Source organism: Protopterus annectens, chromosome 7.part0, assembly GCF_019279795.1.
Source record: "Protopterus annectens isolate FY-2018-M chromosome 7.part0, PAN1.0, whole genome shotgun sequence".
In the NCBI taxonomy this organism is placed as follows: Eukaryota; Metazoa; Chordata; order Ceratodontiformes; family Protopteridae; genus Protopterus; species Protopterus annectens.
In genome coordinates, this window is record NC_056739.1 from 901039528 (window position 1) to 901061710 (window position 22183).

The 22183-nt window shown below is 40.8% G+C and overlaps 1 protein-coding gene across 1 annotated transcript in view; it reads right to left on the bottom strand.

Annotated features, from left to right (window-relative positions):
- The window catches only part of RAD54L2 (RAD54 like 2), a 2252401-nt gene that overhangs the window by 2219013 nt on the left and 11205 nt on the right, over nt 1-22183 (bottom strand). The window contains exon 2 of the mRNA XM_044077481.1: nt 14786-14912. The gene's annotated coding sequence lies outside the window, so the exon portion shown is untranslated. The remainder of the gene's footprint in view (nt 1-14785; nt 14913-22183) is intronic.

Here is a 22183-nt window from a genome sequence, read left to right on the forward strand (position 1 = left end):
GCCTCTAATTCAAATGGAGACATTTATAAACATGCTGTAAATCCATACACAACTATACAACATTGTGAGTACCTGCTGAACTCTAAAGACCGTAACAATCTTAAGAACTGAAAAAAAAACAGTAAGATTAAAAGAACTAGGATCTAGGAGATTGTTTACCATGTCCAACGCTGCAACATGACTGCTATTCCTTCTACTCCAATTCATTCTACTCCAATATAAAGTGATCTTAGACTTGGTTGCCATTTCTTCTTCAAATCAAACTTCAATTTTTCAAAAATACAGGGATGACATACCTGACTTAGTATTTCTAATGAAGAGCCCTTTACAGTGCACTGTTTGCTGATATGGCTACGCTCAATAGTTCACTTTGCACTTTTTGACTGACCAACACTCCAAAGACACAATTACAACCAGCTCTTCACTGCTTAGATACAGACACAAACTTGTAAATACAAAGTGATAAAACAAGACTGGAGAGTCAAAATGACTGGCATAACATTTCTGGGGGAACAGCACTTTCAGTGACCATGCATTAAAACATGGAATAGCCTTCAAATGACCTAATGAATATACACACTACCTAATGAATATACACACTACAGTTCTGTTGACTGATGTTTGGTTCATCAGTGTGTGCTTTACATGTACCACACAGAGCTGCATAATTTACAGATAAATGAAAGTTTCTTTGCAGAATCATCTGCAAACACCCACTCCCCAGCACCATCACCCAGTTCTACGCATAACACACATACAAAAACTAGTCAACATAATATAAATTTACTATCCAGAAGGCTTATTCCCCCCCCCCAAACTCACTACACAGGTACATTTTGCTCTAAACTTTAGGGCCACCCATTACAATGGAGAAACAGCACTAAGATACTTTACAGACACCTGCACGATCTCCAAATGACAAATGTAGATTCTCACAATGAAAATTTGCAGCTTTCAGCAGTTAGTTTCTCCACTTTGAAAGAATCTGCTTTGACAAACCATAAGACTACTGCACTCTGATATCTGACAAAACCAAAAAGGGACATTATAGTGTTGTGGGAACATTTTGAGACAGTTTCAAATCTTTTTGGGATACAAAATCAATGAAGCTAAAACAAAAGCAATAACGGTAAACTAGTACCCACATATGAAATGTTCAGCAGTATCCGTATTTATGGGGACATGACAAAATGAAGTACTTAAGACTATGGATTAAAAATGGTTCTGGTGTGGCAGCTAAGGATATGTGGGAAGAGACTTAACAGAACCCACACTGTAAAAGTTGCAGACTCCAAATCTGACTTCAAACCAGTGACAAGTGGAGTACCACAGGGATCAGTCTTGGGACCTCTCCTGTTTGGTATCTACTTCTCTGAAGTAGAGGGTAACACAGAAGGCCTCTGGCTAACTAAGTTCGCAGAGGACTGCAAACTAGGAGCTATAGTCGAGTCCCCAAATGATGTGGACATCCTACAGTAGGGCCTCACTGACACAGATGCCTGGTGTCAGAACCACAGCCATAGCCTCAAGCTCAATGCCAAAAAGTAAATTGTTATCCCCTTTGGTAAAAACTCTGTACCCATGAACTACCACATAGGCGGCAGTCAACATCAAATGTGTGAAGAGACCTTGGGACCCAGGTGGACAGTAGTCAATCCTTTGATAAACACATTGCCACAGTAGTCAGGAAATCCTTCTACATGGCACACCTCATCACAAAAAAGGGTTCTCATCCAGAAAAAAAAAAAAAGAAGAGGTCATTGTTCCCCTCTACTCGACACCGATTAGACCAATTATAGAGTACAATGCCCCTTTTGGAATGTACCTCACAAGACATCTGCAGCAGCTGGAAAGGCCACAGAATTACCTCACAGAGAGGATTACTGGCCTCAAACAGATTCCCTAAACTGATATGCTACACAGTAAAGCTAGAGTTTTTTGAGATCATCCCCTACTCCGAGGTGATCTCTGCCTAACATATAAAACTATGTCAAACCCAGAGCTGTTAGACATGCTACACCTAAAGAAATCCCAATCCCTCCGAGCTACACGCTCTAGGGACCTAAACCTTGTCACCACAATAAACAGGACTTGCTGGAGGGATAGATTCCTGTCCCAGAGAATTCCCATACTCTGGAACAAGCTATCCATCTCTGTCAAGCAAAGTTCCTCATTAACACTCTTCAAGAAAAATCTTGATGAGTGGATGGGAAATAGAAGCACACCCCGGGGAATCACTTCTGTGGCTCTGCTCGACAGGGGCACAGGAAATTAACTTTCTTGGGTTGGCGTAAGCCAGGGAACTTTCTTGGCTAGGCTTACTTAGGCCCTTGGGCTGATAGCCTAATACCTACCTATGAACAGAAGATAATACAAAAATTGAGAAAATGGAAGCTCTGTTATATGGAGATCGATAGTAAGATACAAGCAGTTAAAATGTTTTTGGTCTTATACACAGGTCAGGCATATATTTTTATCAACAAGAGAAGTCGCGGATGGCAACTAATAAAGAGCTGAAGAAGTTTATCTGGAAGAGGAAGATGGCAAAAGTCAAGGGGGATAAGCTGATTCTTCCAACAAAAGAAGGTGGATTGTTATTACCCAATTTGAAGGGGGTACTTCAGAGCAACAGTTAAGGCTCCTATACATAGCACAAGCAGAAAATTATAATTCAAGTGGAAAGGGATGATGATGAAACGGGGGGAGGGGGGGCAAGGAGTTTGGATGCATACCTTTAAGGAAAATAATAAATCAAACAGAATATTATATTCATAAAGTGGAAGAAAGTATTGTAAGAACTAAGCCAAAATGGGAATGAAGAAAGAAGATTCTGCCAATAGGGATGACTGCAATTAATGATACACAATAGACAAGAGGAGAGTAGAGTTAATTGTAGAACACTGGCAAAGGGACCAAGGTACTGGGAGCAAATAACTAGAGAGGGAAAGGTAACAGAATGGGAAGACACTAAGAATTAATTTGAAGTGCAGGTTAGAGAGAGAGAGTGCCTTCCCTACCAAGGATTGATATATCAGTGTACAGGAAAAGAGAAAGAAACAGGGAGGTCCTAAACAAAAGACCAGCACTGGTAGAATTTTTAGCAGAATCTAGAACAGAAGCTGCCTTTAAAAAGGAATAATTAGTAGAGCATATAAAATATTGCATGATGACTATAAGAATCAATCAGAGACGGTCAGAAAGGACTGGGAAGAGAGAGACGGGATAAGCAAGTCACAAAGAAAGAATGGGGGATAAATGTATGTCGCCCAACTATGCAACAAAGTCCAGAAGAGTTAGGATTTTTGCTTGGAAGTGTTTAACATAGGTATTTTTATACCCCAAGCAGACTCAAAGGAATTTTTCCACAGCTAGACAGCAAATGTTGGAGATGTGATGGGGAAGAACAAGGTAACTGGGAAAAGAGTTGGCAGAATTTAATGATGTCCTGCAGACTGCTTTGTCAGAGATAACTGGCCGAGCAAATTTGTTTAACTAAGGAAATGATTTTTTTTTTTTGAGCTATGACACTATGTGCAGGCAATTCCATTTATTTAAGGCCTTGCTGAGTCTGATTAATGTGGCTATCAAAAAAAAACACAAATGCTACAAAATGGAAATCAAAGTCTAAACCAACTGTACTTGAAGTTGTGAATATAGTAACAGAAATAAAACAAGAACTGGGATCTTTAAAGGGCTGGAGCAAATTACATAGGAAAAATGGGAACAATACACGCAGAGGAGGAGCAATGTTTTAAAAGAGGGCTGGATTTGAATGAGCTATGCAACATTTAACCGACAATGACTGGATTTTTTTTTTTTGAGCTATGACACTATGTGCAGGCAATTCCATTTCTTTAAGGCCTTGCTGAGTCTGATTAATGTGGCTATCAAAAAAAAACACAAATGCTACAAAATGGAAATCAAAGTCTAAACCAACTGTACTTGAAGTTGTGAATATAGTAACAGAAATAAAACAAGAACTGGGATCTTTAAAGGGCTGGAGCAAATTACATAGGAAAAATGGGAACAATACACGCAGAGGAGGAGCAATGTTTTAAAAGAGGGCTGGATTTGAATGAGCTATGCAACATTTAACCGACAATGACTGGATAGATTGTAAGTTATATATAATGTTTGCAACTACAATTGTGTCAACGTGGCTTGTAATGTATAATGTTTGCAACTAGAGTTGTATCAGGATGGTTTGTTTTCATTTATATAAATATAAGATTGCCTAATAAAGAAGTTTCTTGTTAAAAAGAAATTTAAAAGAGAGAGACTACTGCACTATGTTCCTGCCATTGCATGATAAACTGCTTCCATTCTTTCATGCAGTCCCCAAGAGAATATTGTACATGGTGAATGGGATTAAATTAGATAGTGAAATGCCACATACATCTACTTGTACTGCACAATTTAAAACACTGACACACCCACTAACCTCATTTCCAAACTTGAAAATTAATCATGTTTTCTTCATCACAAACACTACATGCAACATGCCAAATCCAAGTAATTACTCCTGCAAATAAGTGGAGGAAATAGTAGAGAGCAAAATTACCTCAACAATCCACATTATTACCAGCACCCTCAAATTACTCCCACTCCCTCAGTAAATCCTTCCTACAAAAATATTTCCTCCTTCCACCTTCCATTCCATCATGCTCCCATTTCACTGTCCAGATTACAACACTTCATCTCAAGCTATCCGCAATTATATCCTCTCAGTAAGAACAACCCCTCAGATTTATACAGAACATCACCTATAACCACCTAACACACTCTCTCACCTGTGGTCTTGTCAATACCAAAAGTATACATCACAAGCTATAATCAGCAGTGTGGGAGGATGTGATCTATTGGCTATTACAAAACGGTGGTTAAACAATCATCGCATCTACTTTCACCATTCTTCCCAGGTTACAACTACAAGTTTGAGTCTCTCCCTGGAACAAGGGATGGCGGTGGGGTGCAATGCACCTACATAAATTTAAACCCAACTATTCTGTAGTCACCTAGGCCAACCACTCTAGTAAGAATCCATTTTGGCTCATAATCAGTAAACAGTCACTCAAGTTATCTCCCCCTATACATTCAACTTCCACCCACTGATTGTTGCATCTTTCGGCTTTTCCCGGTTAGGGGTCGCCACAGCAGAACTCCGGTCCACTAATGACTGGCAGTAGATTTTTACGTACCGACTTGCCAGGCCTGACGCACAACCTTCAACGAAGGTACGCCCATTCATGCAGGTCTCCACGCAGAAGACACTTTAGCTGAGAATCGAACCGGACAGCGTCTTACTGTGAGGAACTTCCACCCACTGATACAATCAAAAATTTCAAAGCTCTTCTGGACAGCATTCTAGATGCAGCAACTCCTAACAAGCACATCATCATTATCCTTGGTGACATTAACCTCAACTTTCTTAACCCAGTCAAGCATGACTTAAACATACAGACAATGAATGGCTCACCAAAAGAATTGAAAACCTTAACGCAGGTCCAAGATGAACACTTGAAAAGAGATCCCTCAACCACAAAGATGGAGCACTACACAACAAACTTACAGAATACCAATAAATAAGCAATTTTTAGGCACAAAGCAAAATACATCAAATCTACACAACCCACATCCTTTACATTCTCCCAGACAATTCTGGAGTGGAGTAAATAACATCTCTGGTCCTCCAAGAGGAACCTTCCTCGCAAGGACATATTACCTGTTGCGCTGGCATCCTCACACCGTCTCAGTTCATTAAAAAAATCTTCAACCTCCTCTCCACAGACAACATTCCTTCTCTTTCCAAACAGACCCCCCCCCCCCCAAGTACTTTTCCCTGTTCAACTTTACTACAATCACTGGTAAGCAAACTATTTCATTAGTAGGACTTGTTTGACTAGACTCTCCCTCTGGACCAGACAACTTGTGCTCTTCGTTTCCTGATCATTAGAGAGACTGTCACACCCCGTAAACAATTCTTTAAACTTAGACTCAAAACACCATGCCACAATCTGAGTATCAGCCTTCTTTAAAACTGTTCCTAATGATCAAAAACCCTCCTCCACCAGCCACTGACCCATCTCCATACATTCTATCCTCAGCAAAATACTTGAAAAACTAACTTGCAACCAACTTAACTTCATTTATGAAAAATCATTCATACTCTAACAACCACAGTGCATTCTTTCGTGTCCAGAAGCTGAATGCACCCTGGACTATGTGAAGGCTGCCAGCCTAGCTAGATAGAATTTTGTAAATAATTCTATGTCACTGTAAATATTAACATGATCCAGAGGCTTGTTTCACAAATGTAAAGAAAACTGTGTCATGTGTTGAGCTTCAGAAATGTAACCACGGTGCACCCTGCTGGAAGAAAGCTGATAAGTAAAGAATTTTACAACTGTGCATGATCTCACGCTCGGAGACAGGATGCCTGGGCTAGGAAATTCTTTCTATTGTCCTAAGACATAGATAATTACTAGGTTTCACATATAAGTGTTTTTTTTTATTGGTGTGGCATCCTGGCAGGTGCAGATCAAAAAGGAAATATTAACATTTTTAGTTCTGTGAGCCTGGGAAACTTCAGCAGAAGTGTCAAGAATTATGTAATCTGAAATGACTTGGCAGTAATGCTTATTATCAATTTAAGGGCTATCTCAGAAAGTAAGAATAGCATTTTGTATTAGTCTTCAGAACTGATATCACTACTAGCACTTCTCATCTGTAGTTGCTTGCTCTGTAAGTAGAATTTAGAACAGTAATTTCTGTTAGAGATAGACAGGAATACATCCTACAATGTTGTCAAAGTATTTTCCTGTGATTTCTGAACTCTCTAATGTCATTGTGTTGAATGAATAAGTATTGTTTTGTGTTTTTATTATTAAATATTTTAAACCTTTCAACTGTGGTTGTTTTGTGTAGAGATAATTTAAGCTCTAGAGTACTTGCATGTGTTTGGTGATACTGTATAGGCCACTCCTAAATAGCCTTCAAGTCTCAGTCACACCTACTATTTGGATAACATAGCACAGTAGAACTGGACACCCTTTGGTAATGGCCTTTAGAGTAACTGATAAGAGTAATTGGTGACAGGTGGTACTACTGTATAGTCTGGGCAAAAGGGGCATAGCTGGAGAACCTGAGCCAGCCTTACCCAGGAGTGTCTGTGTGTTTGTATATAAATCACATCTCAAAGTGTGTGTGTCAGCTACTTGGGCAGGGACACGAAGCACTGGTTGGACAGAGAGGGTGCTGGAGGTTTTGGCTTGACTACTCTGCTGACATCTGTACCCTATAGCTGTGGCAGTGGGGAGTTTTATTGGGGATCTGGAGAGAAAGCGAGAAACCAGCCCCAGACTGACTGTTATCTCTGTGTGCTCTTAAGGGAAACTGTACTTTACTGTGTGTGTACTTGTTATCCACCCAATGTGGATGCCCCTCACTGGTGCTAGTGGTGAGGATTGAGGCTCCGTGATTGCTGGGCCAGTACACGGGCATCACACTCAAAGACATATTCATCAACATGGATAAAAGAAATCTTACCAGTTCCATTTTCCTTGACCTTATACAAGTGTTTGACATGGTGGACCGCTTAATATCACTAGCTCACCTCTAAACACTGGCATTAGCATTGAAGCTGCACAGTAGTTCAAAGACTTCTTAATTAACCAAGATTTCACTCAAAATATTGGTTCCTCTCTATCACATACTGCCTACACTTATTCAAGTGTACCTCAGGAATCAGCATTTACCCCACTACTCTTCCATTTTTACTCCTTGACCTACTTCAGTTATAAATTCATCTTGTATTCTAATGACACGGTTATCCACAAATCCAGTCCAGCACAAAAGGTAATCCAAACCAGATTTAAACAAAAAATGATCTGCTGGACCTAAACTACTGACTAACGTCACAAAAAAAGTTGCCCACAATCAGGTCTACTACCAAACTGTAAACACAGTAAGTAGAAATTTTCAATTTGAGACAGATCTTCGCACCACCTAGAATAGATTCTAACCTGTAGCAAGTATGCATATACGATAGATGTCTTAGTCAAGCCCCTTCCAACAGGGGATGCATACTTATGTTTATAAACAGTACAATTTCCAAAAATATGTACTACTCTTCTAAACCAGTTGATGTCATAAGCAATTTACTAGTAAATAACGAGGGCATTCACCTATGTTTACAGCAAACACGGTCAAGTTCCACTCCAAGTCCAGATGGTTGGACAAGCTGAGAAAAAGATTTCAGCAAATGCCACCTTTCTTTTCCCAGGTGCAGGGGTGAATTAAAACGTGTGATCTCGAATGTAAGCCATGAAACAGTAGCAGGCAGCCTTTGCTACAGCTGAAGTACAAACAGGTGCCTGTAGCACAGAAGCACAAATGCTTTCAATGCATACTATCAATCTCAGCATTCCCTTCTCAGGACAGCGTAGGCAAGTAATACCACCACCACCCTTATATATATTATATATATATATATATATATATATATATATATATGTGTGTGTGTGTGTGTGTGTATGTACACACACATTATATATACATATATATATATATATATATATATATATATATATATATATATATATATATATATATATACCAGTAACAAAAGGTACATATTTGTGTTCTTATTTATACACATACATACACAAAAGATACACTATGTAGACATACATACATGTACGTACATACATAAATACAGACCCAGAGTGCAACAAGACAGTACTCTAGCTCTACAGGCAAGAAGGGTTTTTTTCCAGAGGCCAACAGGTAAACAAGCTTGACTGTACAAGGTAAAAAGGTCCAAGTTATGCGAGGTATGAAAAATCTACTGGTATGTTGGCTGACTTTCTTTTAAATTGATGCACTCTACACTCTGCAGTCTACAAATTAAAAAAAAAATGACACTTGCAAGCATTCTTAAGTCCAAATCTGTATGTTAAATACACTAAAAAGAAAATGCAAAAGAATTCTAATAATCAATTGCTAACGGTTACTAATTCAACATCACTCACTGTAAAGTAACAGTAAAATGAAATGCACACAAATAGCAGAAAACACCTTGAACTCTGCACAGAATTTAATAACTTGGAAGGCCACATAAAAAGCTTCTGATGAAACAATTTGGCTGCAAATTTTTAAAACCAGGCTGATTCTATTACTATAAAAGAGGTAGAAAAGATTTGTACCAATTTTATGCCTACACACCACCCCCTCCACAATAAATTAAGTACTGAAGCATCCAAACTTTCACAGCCCATGTAACACTGCATCATACATTTAAGAGAAAGCAGTGAACTTTGTACAAAAAGCCATAAAGTTTAAACAGTGAAAAACGACACCTAGCTAAATGCAGCTCTGCCTCAGCAGTCTTGTTAGAACCTCAGAATTTACACAGCTAGGTTGAAGTACAAAATCTGAAAATTTATATTTTGCTTATTTAACTTATTCATAGACTAACAAAATCTCTTATTTTTATTTATTTGTTTACTGGACTACAGTTTGAAAACTGGGTAGAATGAATGGTCAAAGGACCCTTTTCAGCCACAACCTGGACTCCTATGGAGCAATAGCATACACTCTTGCAAAAAATAAAATTGGAGAAATGCTACTGTATCAGTTTAAAATTTAATCATCAATAAATAAATAAATAAATAAATAAATAAATGGTGTGTTCAAAACACGAGTACAGCAGAACAAAACAGTTACCTTAAGATTCCCAGAGACAGACAATAAGTAGAATGCAACTTACAAATCTTTAAGACAGCAAGTAATGCTTACAATAAGTGCGCATCTAGCATGCAAGAATGTTTGCCTTGAGAAGTCATGATGTTATAATAAAATTTACAAGACTGCCCAAGCAACAAACTGGTTATTCTTCATTTTAAATACCAGTGCTTATTTGAAGAGCTCTTCAGGGTTTTTTTTTTTATCCCCAAATCTAACTTTTTGTAAGCAGGTGATTTCAAGTTGCCCAGGCCCGGCTTGAAGAGTACTCTTTCCCCATGACTGTAACAAATCATGGTCTGACCACAGCGACACCATCTTCCCAACTACCTCTTTGATCATATGGCAACTGTCTAGGGCAAAGAGTAGACTTCAATATGGACACTGAGTATTATGATTTCAAACAGATAAGGGCCAAATAATGTGGAAATATGACTTCCTTGGACCTGGATGCCATACCCTTACTTATAAGTTAGACGACACAGAATGATTTTCTTAATGACTTGGCCTTATGTTGGTCAAAGGCCAGATTACTGTTTGCATACACTCCCAGATCCCAACTGCTGCGTCAGCCCTTAAGGGTGCCTGACCAATGGCTTAAGTAGCCAGGGTGGCCATTTTCCCAAAAGGCACCAACACATTTCTTGGCATTGAGTTTTAATCTGCGACTTTGACACCAGTCATATGTCTGTGTTAGACCCTCCTGTAAGATATTTGTGTCATAAGGGACTCTATGATGCCTCCAAATTGGGAGCCATCTGCAAACTTGGTCAGCCAAATGTCCTAGACATCAGCCTTTAACCTCCAAAGAGTAGATGCAAAATAGCAGTAGTTACAGCCTAGTGCCCTCAGGTAGCCTGCTGGTGACTAGTCTCTTAGTGGAGGTGATCTCAACAATTCTGCCTTCCTGAGTTTTGTCAGTGAGCCAGCTGCAATCCAGTGAGTTATGTAGGGGTTTATGCCAACTTTGGCGAGTCTGTCAACTATACCAGAGTGGGGTATTGTAGCAAATGCCTTAACCAGGTCCATGTAGGTGGTACGCACCATTTCCCCTCATCTACTGCCTGGGTGACCCTCTCAAGAAGTCTGTCAGGTTTAGTAGGCTTAACCTTCTCTTGACAAAGCCAAAATGGGTCATGTCCAGTATCTGAAGATTGCCTACGTCTTTGTCGATCATTTGCATGATAATTTGTTTCATGGCCTTGCATATTAGATTAGTCAGACTAACGGATCTGTACTTTCTGGGATCAACTGAAGGTCCGTTCTTGTGAAGTGGGATAACCACTGTAGTCCTCTATTCTCGCAGTACAAAGCCCATTTTGAGGCTATAGTTGAAAAGTGACTCAAATGGTCCTGATAGGTCATACTTCAAGCTACTTAGCAGGTATCCCGGGACACTGTCAGGACAACTGAGGCTGTGTTTTTGGCTTCAGTGAGCACTGCTAGGACCTGCTCCCTGGTAACAGATGGGGGGGGGGTATGCTTGTAGGTATTTCAAGGAGGGAGGCGGGGGGAGTGGGGGGTTAAGTTTGAAGTGAATCTGACAGCCAGCAAATTCGTTATATCACTCTGCTCAATGAAGGTGGTATAACTGACTGACCATCAGTTCAGCACACTGCTGTATGCTGGCTTTGAGGTTATGGATATAGCTGTAGAAGGCCTTATGGCTGTCTTTATCCTACGAGGCTCTCGACCTCATCATTTGCTTTCTTGGACTTAATTAGCTCTCTTAGTTTCCTGTTTAATTAGGAAGCTCTTATTGTGGAAGTTCCTGCTCCTGATTTTAGCTCCGAGTCCCCCCCCCCTTGTGTTATATACCTTATTAAAAAGGTAGGTGTCCACCAGTGTGGTTTGTTTTTAGAGTTTGTTTTGTACTTCTAGTAGGTACAGCAGCCTCTATACTACCAATTACATGACAGTACAGGGTCTCTGTCAACAATCCTGCATAGGTTGCTGTGAACTCTGGGTTAAGAGGGGCACTAAATTTTGACAAACTATCACTTACTAGTATGTAGACTGCTTTAGAATAGTGCCGTTACACTTGCTGGGGTTACAGAGTTGATTTTTATTTCAAAGGAGGCAGCCTTGGCGTCCAACGTCACCAGTGAAGAGGTGATACCGGGGACTGTGCAGTGCTCTCCCATATTGGTGGGTACCAGGTCCAGTATGTTTGAACCTCTGGTGGGTGCACACACTATCTAGTCAGTGGTACTTGCGTTAAGATCCAGGAATTGTTGTGCCTGTGAGTTTGAGGCACTGTATGTTTCCCAGTCTATAGAGAGGTAGTTAATGTCTCCCATGTCTAGGGCATTTGGTTTAACGGAGAGTGTCTTCAGTAGGTCTAGGTAAGAGCTGTAGTAGGTCTAGGTAAGAGCTGTAGTATTCTATGGACACGCAGGGTGACCTATAGCTTGCCAGGACAAGGTATGGGACTTTGTCTATGGTGACTCGGACATGGATAAACCCCACTGCATCATCTAACTTAACCAACCTAGAACTATATTTGTTGCTAGTGTAGACCGAGACAACTCCACCTTTTGTCCCATCTGTGCAGTGTCCTTATGTGTGGAAGGCACTGAAGCCTTGCACTTTTAAAGTACTTTCTGTGGATTTTAAACCACGTCTTGGTAACGGCATAAATTTTTATATTCTTCAAAGTGAGGTGAGCTTGTAGGATGTGTAGTTTCTTGTTTGGGCACCTAGCATTGAGCAGTAACACCTTTAGGATTCTTTGTGCTTTAGTTGTTATTTCAGTAGGTTTGTCAATTTGGCATTGCCTAAATAAGGCTCTAAGGGATGGATAAAGATTTACCCAATATTCAAAAATCTACAGAGGACAGGTGCAGTCCATCCTTTGCAAATCAATGCTGTTTGTTAACCATGTCTTCCCATGCTGATAAATACTGAACCCCCACCACCACCACCACCACCACCACCACCACCAAGAAAGACACAGGTAATTAAGCCAACTACTGAAGTCAATCATCTTTTTTTTGTGCTGCAGCATCACTCTTGGTGAAGGCAGAATGCTGCTCAATGTAAGCCATACCTGCCTAAGACATATATTCACAGAGATCAGTAATCTCTCTTCATATAGCCCAGGGAGATATGTCCCAGATCATTAACACCCATATGGACTATGACAGAATCATACAGGTACCTGTGGTGTAGTGACTTGGGTGAGCGTATAACTTGGCGGGTCCTGGCTCCTGATAAGCAACTAACAATTATCTTCTCCTTGTTCAGTCTGGTGAGTGGGGCACCTGTGTGTAGTACAACTGTCTTTCCTATGACAGAGAGTCCTGTGTTAATGTGTTTGCATCCTTTATGGGCTTTGCTCGAGGATCCACTGGGTTTAAGCGTGCATGTGGTGTATGGTGTTGCTTTTGGCAAGTTCTTTAGAGACTGCTGAGGATTGGTACTGCCATTTATAGACTGAGGTCACCTTTGAGGTTTAGAAATATTGCTTTTTAGTGTTTCAGTATAAGTTGGTTATGTGTGTGTTGGATGTAGTGTGTGTTCTTGACAACCTTGTTTGAAACTGAGATTTTTGCCTCCAGTGAAACTGCGTTATGTGCATCACTCACACACTATTACAGTTTCTTTATGGATTAAAATCATTGTCTAAACACGGGACAATTGCTACACCATCTCAGAATGCCCATATCTACCAAGATGGCAACACAGACACTTGGAAATTGCATATTCATGTTGTCTAGACCTGTACTTGGGTGGGTTACTATAGGTTATACAGGTCTCTGGGTGATCTCTGGGTTTTGACCTGACTAGGTTAGATTATGCCAAGATATGACAGTAGTGCTGTTTTAACATGCACCTGGATATTTGTGAATTAAAATGGCAACTTGGATCGGATGCAATCCAGTATCCAGGAATTAACGAGGCTATAAATAAAGGTTGTATTTTGAAACTAAAGCACATAATAGGTTAAATGACAGTTGAGTATTTTTATAGGATTGTATTTATTTATTGTATTTATATATACTTGTAGTACATATATTTGTATTTTAACTTTGTTTGGCATTGTCATGTGATTTAATTAAACAACATGCTTCATGGGTATTTAAGGGCTGGGTTTAACACTGTGTATTTGTTCTGAGGAAGTTTCTATTAGGAGAAGAAAGTGCTAAACCTAATAAACTGTTGCACCTGATTTGGAGCTGTGGTCTGTTCGTGTTAGTTCATAAGTTCTAACATGCAACCTAGCTGCTCTAAGCTTGTCTCTGCGCAATGGCTTTGTTTTAGCCACACTAAGTTACATGTTTCAGTTCCAAGGGTGGTTTTATAGAAAAAACTTACTCAAGAATAATACTGAATTGCTGGGTGGACACTTAGTATTATGGATACATGGAGTACTTAAAATAGCTTACACAACAAACAATAGCTATGAAACAGAGCAGGGAGGGACTTTGGAAGTCTGATTACCATATGGGACAGTAGCCAGAGGCACAGCCTTTAGAACCACAACAGGAAAAGGGTGGGATGATTGGGGAAAATTTCAAGATGCAAGAAGCTAATTTCCTAGACAGGGATCTAATCTAATAAAACCAATACTGCAGCTCTAGTTTTATGGTCAGGATTTAAGAAACTTTAGTTTAACATCTCATTGGGGGTTGGTCAGACACAGAAAAAAAACAGTAACAATTAAATAGAAAGACACTGAAATGCAACTTTACAATCCAAGACTAGCAGCAAAACTGGAATATAAGCAGCTGTAAAAGTACTGAAGCACAAATCCTGGAGCAAAATTCATGATACGGCCATCCCACCACAGACTAAGGCACCACACCATGCAGAAATTTACCAGTAACAGTTCTGAAAAAAATCCTGTAACAAATGACTAAATGAGTCTCAACTCTACCGGAAGTTAGCAGTGAATGAACTACAATATTAAACGTCAGAGACAAGGGGTCAAAATACAAACAGCTAGCTTTTACAAGTAATTCTACTCATGGTCAAAATCTTAACTGCATTTTGCCATTCTTAATGCATATGTCAATGACTGTCTAACTAAAACTGTACTCACATTTTTTGTTCTTCTGTACTGTAATGTTTACTGTTACTTTTGCTGCATCTGACTTGCATGCATCTGAAATGCAGAGTTCATCTCTTGGCCGCCTCTGAAAAGGGGCTTCACACCCAGTTAGACTATCCTAGTTAACAAATGGAAATAAAAAGGTGAAATGAACTGCGAAACTGAACAGCATCTCAGTCCCTGACCCCATCACAGTTAATAAATCATGACATGGTGCGGTTAATAAAGTTGTCATACTCTCAGCAAAAAGCTTAACTGTCAAGTTCTGCACTTTAATTAATTAATTAATTATTAATTAATTTCACACCTTTAGCAGTGCTGCATTAAAAATGAAATTCCATTAACATCTTTCATAATAATAATAAAAAAAAAAAAGAAAAAACAGCATACCCACAGGAGAGCACTGCCCCAAAAACGTATGTAATAACGGGATTCAAGATGCCAGTATTTGGCCATTTCTTTTCACTGATATAATCCACTGAACCTTCAAAAATTCACATAAACTGGTTCATTCAATAATATATTTTGACTAAATTACAGATTATTATTTTATTTCTCACAATCCTTTGTACATCTTAGGTCAGTTACCGCTCATTAAAAGTAACCTTAAATCGCATGGTAACCATCCGCAGTGAAGCAGTTAAAATTACAAATTAGCAACATTTCAGTTACACTCAATTTAAAAACAGACAAAAATGAGAAACATGGACTGTTCAGTTCCTAGCTTCAATAATCAGCACATTTAATGCTATACAAAAGCAGGAAAGTGAAAAAACTAGTCAAGGTAGGAAAATAAACCATCTGTCACCCATCAACATTGTGTAACATAACATCTTCAATATGGAAGACAACATCCAGCATTTACAACTACTTATGTTTCCGAAATGTCAATGTTAGGTCAAGTCATACTCAGAGACAGGACAGTTAAAAGTTTGAAATGATTTCATGATCTTTGTGTGTGTGTGTGTGTGTGTGTGTGTGTGTGTGTGTGCACACGCACGTGTGTCTAGGATGCTAATAAAAGGAAGGCATTTATGGGGTATTAACTAAAGGAATGTACTGTATATTGACTATTCACTGTCCATGGTTAGTTAATATGAAAATGTACTTTGTCTGTTTTGTACCTACTGGTCAAACATGAACTTAGAATGTGCCTGTAGGAATGTTTCAAAAGGTTGGGAGTTCAGTTCTATACAGGCAGAGAGCTACCTGCAAACACTGCAAAAACTGCACATACAATCAGCTTTCTTATGGAGATCAGTATTCAGCTCATCAGTGTGCAGTATGACAACAGTCAAGGTTTTATCACTTACTGAAGGCCCAAGTATTGCCTAAAAAAAGTAGGCTGCTTATTCCTCAAGTAGACTGATGTAGCAATGGAAATAAAGAAGTTATATCTTACCAGAACTTTCCATCTGTGTTGCTGATCTTCATCCATTCATCACTGATGGGTTCAGTTCCAAGCCCTCGGAACAGAGTCAGCCTTACACCAAAGCTCGCGCCAGCCAAAAACTCTCTAGCTAAGCATTTACCCATGACCCCCTTCTCCCTGTTACCTCAGATCGAGTTTGCCCTAGCAAGTAAATCAGAGGCTGCCTCCGAGCAAAAACCTTAGCCTAGGAAAAGTACCCAAAGATTCCCCAGGAGCCTCTAGGAGGGGGAAGGAGGGTGGGACGTGACGAACGGATGAAGATCAGCAACAGAGATGGAACATTATGGTAAGACATAACTTCTTTATCTGATGTTGTTAATCTTCATTCCATTCATCACGGATGGGACAGAGTCCCTAACTACCTTATATCCATGGGTGGCCCTAAGGAAGAACATTCCTGAGCACCACTAAACCAAAGGACGCCCTTCCCCTAGAGACCAGATCCAGTTTGCAATGAGTGATGGGGGAAACCCACATAGCTGCTGCACAGATGTTGTCCAATGAAGCTCGAGTGGAACGCCACAGAATTTGCCATTGATCTGGTAGAGTGAGCCCTGATATTTGGAGGGACAGATTTCCTTTCTAGCTTACAAATGAAGGTTATACAGTCTCTGAGACATTAGGATAGAGTCACTTTAGAGACAGAATTTCCCATTTTTGGACCAGAAAAAAATAAACAATTGGTCAGATTTCCTGACTGCCCTTGTTTTGTCTAGATAAAACCTCAATTGTCTGAGAACATCCAATAAATGTAAACAATACTCTCCCTTTTGGAAAAAAATTAGGGAAAAACACAGGCAAATCAATAGCCTGATTAATGGAGAACTCTGAAATTACTTTGGGCAGAAAGGAAGGATTGGTTCGAAGTGACACTCTGTCCTTATGAAAAATCAGATAAGGACACTTGACACAGAGCTTGGAGTTCAGAAATGCGTCTAGCCAAAGTAATAGCCACCAGAAAAAGGTATTTTCAGGAGAGAAACTTGGTGTCATACATGGCTGCAGGCTTGAAGGGAGACCATGTCAAGGACTGCAAGATAAGTGTGAGACTTCAGGGTTCAGTGGGCTGCTTAAGTGGGGTCTCGAATGATGGATTCCTTTCAGAAAGATTTTGCTCAGATGAGAAATTAAGAGGAATCCCCCAAACCATTATTGAAATTCAAAATGGCAGCTAAATGGACACCAATTGTTGAAGCTCTGGTGTCCTCCTCAAAAAATTTGGACAGATACTAGAGTACCGCAGGGACTGGAGCAGAAAGGAGATCCAATTCTCTTTGTCTAGACCAAATCACAAATCTTTTCCATTTGTCAGCGTAAAGTTTTCTGGTGGATGGTTTATGCAAAGCCAGAATAATATCACTACTGGACAGGAAAGATTACAATGCCTGGCAATCATTGGAAGTGGAGAAGTCAAGCTGTGAGCTTAAGGCTGAAAAGGTTCAGGTGGCTCAGCCCTTGAGGGTGAGATATCAGATCTGGAGCCAAGATCCACAGACTGCAAAGGAGATGAGGCCAGAGAAAGGGGAACCACACCTGTCGAGGCCAAAGAGAGGCTATGAGGATCATTTTGCTTTTCAGCTGGAGGGCTTTCTTCAGAAGTAGAGGAATAGGAGGATAAGCATAAAGAAGTCCCATGGGTCAATCATGGACAAGTGCGTCCCTCAGGGGCTCCACTGCAGGGGGGGGGTGGATTAGGGTGACGTAATTGCTGCACTCGTGGTTGGATGGGGAGGCAAATAGATCGCAGCAATGCTGGCCCCAATGGCTGAAGATCTTCGCTGCTAAGTTGGGGTTGAGAGACCACTCGTGAAGCAGAAGAATGCACCTGCTCAACTTATCTACGATCACGTTGGAAATCCCCAGGATATGCATTGCTATCAGAAAGCGGTTGGAAGCCATCGCCCATTCCCACACTCTCATGGCTTCTCAACATAGGGGATAGGACTTTGTCCCCCCCCCCGTTTATGTATCAAACTACTGACATGTTGTCCCACTGGACAGCAACTGTTCCTGAAGGAAGGGCAGTCTGAAATGCTTGCAATGCTAAAACCACTGTCCTCAATTCCAGAACATTTATGTGCAGATTGGGCTCTACAATCGGACCATGTGCCTTGGAGAGTCATTCCCTGATAATGGTCCCCCACCCTATCAGAGAAGTCTCCATGGTCACAACGGCTCTGGGCTGAGGGAAATGGAAAGGCTGGCTCCAAAGTGCCATGTCTGGCTTCATCCACCAAGAAAGATCCAGTTTGCACCAATCTGTAATACAAATCTGGTAAGACAACGGTTGACGGTTTGGGTTCCACTGAGTCAACAGAAGCCACTGTAGGAGTCTCATGACTTTTGCTCAAGGGAAAAGTTCAGGGACAGACCTGCCCACCTGCATGGCTCCATTTCCTGTTTTAGGATAGCCCCCAAGCTAGACGCACACCGCGTGGCACAGGACCCTCCACTAGTGCGAATGCACAAACAACTCTCCTCCAAATACCCCTGATTCCTACAAGTGACTCAGGATAGCCCCCAAGCTAGACGCACACCGCGTGGCACAGGACCCTCCACTAGTGCGAATGCACAAACAACTCTCCTCCAAATACCTCTGATTCCTACAAGTGACTCAGGATAGCCCCCAAGCTAGAAGCACACCGTGTGGCACAGGACCCTCCACTAGTGCGAATGCACAAACAACTCTCCTCCAAATACCTCTGATTCCTACAAGTGACTCAGGATAGCCCCCAAGCTAGACGCACACCGCATGGCACAGGACCCTCCACTAGTGCGAATGCACAAACAACTCTCCTCCAAATACCTCTGATTCCTACAAGTGACTCAGGGTAAAGAACTATCATTATACAACTGTTTGTTTAATTATCTAGCATTCTGCTACTGGAATTAGGCAGAATAACTCCAAATGAAAACAGGTTCTTTCTAAATAAAACTTAAGTAAGCTGCTGTTGAACCTGGTTACCTTTAAGACCCAGGGAAATCTTTGTGGTGTAGTCCCCGACGTCAGCGAGGTTATATTATACCCTTGGGGTTTTCCGCCATTACTTTTGCTCAAGGGAAAAGTTCAGGGACAGACCTGCACGGCTCCATTTCCTGTTTTAGGGTATGTGGTTCACTAATTTAATCTTTGCAAGTTTTACTGTTTCAAAAGGAGAAAACGCTAGTCTCTGCTTATGCTGTTCATTTTATTACTTCAGTGTGTATGCTCATAGAGCGAGCCCATTCTAATTTAAACCTTACTGCATCAGTGATTTAATTCTGTTAATATATTGGATTGTGCTTATATTCTGTGTTTTCACATTGGTACTCAGTTGAACGCGAGTGTTTTGCAACTAGAAAGTCAAACGTTGCTGTATTTTCTGATGTAACCCTTGAAAGCCTAGCAAAACTGCTTAGTGTGTGTCTTTTGCTTGTGGAAGCTTGCAGAGCACACGTTTTGCTACTAGCAAGCCAAACTTTGCTTCATTTCTGGTGCACATTTTGTAATAATTGTAAATACTGTTTAGCGTGTGTGTTTTACTCGCAGAGCACGCTCTTCCTGACTAATTGCATGCCTTGTGGCGTATTTTAGCGTCGCTCTGGTAATTAAGTTCTGCATAGTCCTACCAGCTGTAACATTGTGCTTAAGAACAGTAATTCCTGTTGAATTGTGCTTATGTACTTTACTTACCTACTGCATTGAATAACTGTCTCTTACAGACTATTACTAAACTAAGGTACCTAACACTAAAGACACTATCTCTTTCCATTATTTCCATCTTAGATAGCCCCCAAGCTAGACGCACATCGCATGGCACAGGACCCTCCACTAGTGCGAATGCACAAACAACTCTCCTCCAAATACCTCTGATTCCTACAAGTGACTCAGGGTAAAGAACTATCACTATACAACTGTTTGTTTAATTATCTAGTGTTCTGCTACTGGAATTAGGCAGAATAACTCCAAATGAAAACAGGTTCTTTCTAAATAAAACTTAAGTAAGCTGCTGTTGAACCTGGTTACCTTTAAGACCCAGGGAAATCTTTGTGGTGTAGTCCTCGCTACGCTCGGGCTTGCTCCGCTCCCCTCCCTGCCCCCTATTTCCACCCGCCCCCACTACCTCTACATTTATTTGGTCATCAAGCCCATCCCCCTTACCACCACCCAATCACAACTGTCCCCTCCTTCTCCCCTCCATTTCTCTGCCTGTCCCTATTACTAAGGCTACTCCGCCCACCTACCAAACTCTCTCCATTAACACACACTACTCCCACCTCCAGCTGTTTACATACCAATTGACCAAGGCAACTCCCCTAGCTCTATCCACGCATCAACCTCACCCCTCACCATGGATAGAAATTAATTTACCACCCTCCCCCTTGTACTTTTACTCCTTATTTTACCTTATCTCTTAACAAGCTATGAAACCCAAGCCCTAACAGGAGTCTACCTCCCCAAGGGTCAGACCTCCCTGCATACCCATAATCCCACCAATCTCATCCCTCCCTCTCTCTACCCTGCTACTCACCTGATCCCTAAAAGTATTCACCATACTCTCCGTCGCCCGAAAGTATCCTCAACAAGGGACCATCTTAAACTACTAATTAAACTCCAAAAAATACTTGATTATTTGAAAAAATCCATCACAAAAGACGGCGATATCCACCCTAACCCAGGCCCTAATAGTGACCTAGGCCCTAACCTCCTCAATGCAGCCAGAAGCCCAGCGGACTCCCTCCTTATGCTTCATCTTAATCTAAGAAGCATCAATAATAATGTCCACAACTTGCATGCCATGCTCGAAACCCACTCCCCTGACATCATGTGTCTCTCAGAAACATGGCTCAAACCAAGCACTAAGGATGAGGAATCATCTCACCTGGGTATAACATCCTCAGGGCTGATCGAATAACTAGAAAGGGCGGGGGAATAGCTGTCATGTTCAAGAACTCCTTGCACATCACAATGAATTTACTCCAACCCCCAAAAGTTCCTAACCTGGAACTGATTGCCCTGAAGCTCTCCCTAAACAACCAAAAAAGTATTAATCTCATAGTAATCTACCTACCACCAGGCAAAAATGTTGAAAACCTAGAACAAACTCTTAGTTGGCTTGCTAACAACTACCCCCAAGAAACTATAATTTTAGGAGATGTTAATATTGACTGGACTCTCTACTCTGCTCAATCAAACCCTCTTCCCATTAACGTACATGGTTTCTCCCAAAATATTCTTTCTCCCACTAGAATTGGACATGCCCAACAAAAGGAGAGCATCATTGACTGGATTCTTACTAATAAGAATCCTAACAACTATACTGCAGGGACCCTTCCCAATGACCTTAGTGACCACCTTGTTACCTTTATTATAAAACACAAATGTCCAACTACAAATCCCCCCATAACTAGACTAGTTAGGAACAGCAAGAATTTTGTCCCAGACCAATTTCTTGCTGATCTCAAGGCTTGTAACTTGGCACATCCTAAAAACCCTACCTTTAGACGAGAGTGTATCATACTTTAATGACACTTTCCTCAAGATACTCGACTCTCATGCTCCTAAGCGACTTACTAGAACTAAGGAACGTATTGCACCTTGGCTAACACAAAATACTAAATCTAAAATTAGACTCAGAGACCAGGCCTGGAACAAATGGAGAACCACAAAACCCCCCCCTAGATCGCATCAAGTTCATGCAGCTTAGAAATTCAACCAAAGCAGCCGTTATGTCTGATAAAAAACAATATTTCTGTCACCTCCAAGATAAACATCAGTATAATCCTAAAAAATTCTGGGCTGGTTTCAATCACCTCCTACATCCAGGAAAATCTACCACCCCCACCCCTGAAAAACTCATGGATAAAGATCCAACTGAAATAGCCAACACTTTTAATTATTTTTTTACTGAGACCATCCAGTCCCTCGCCAGTAAGCTTGCCACTTCTCCCTCGGTTGCAACCTCAACCAAAGATCC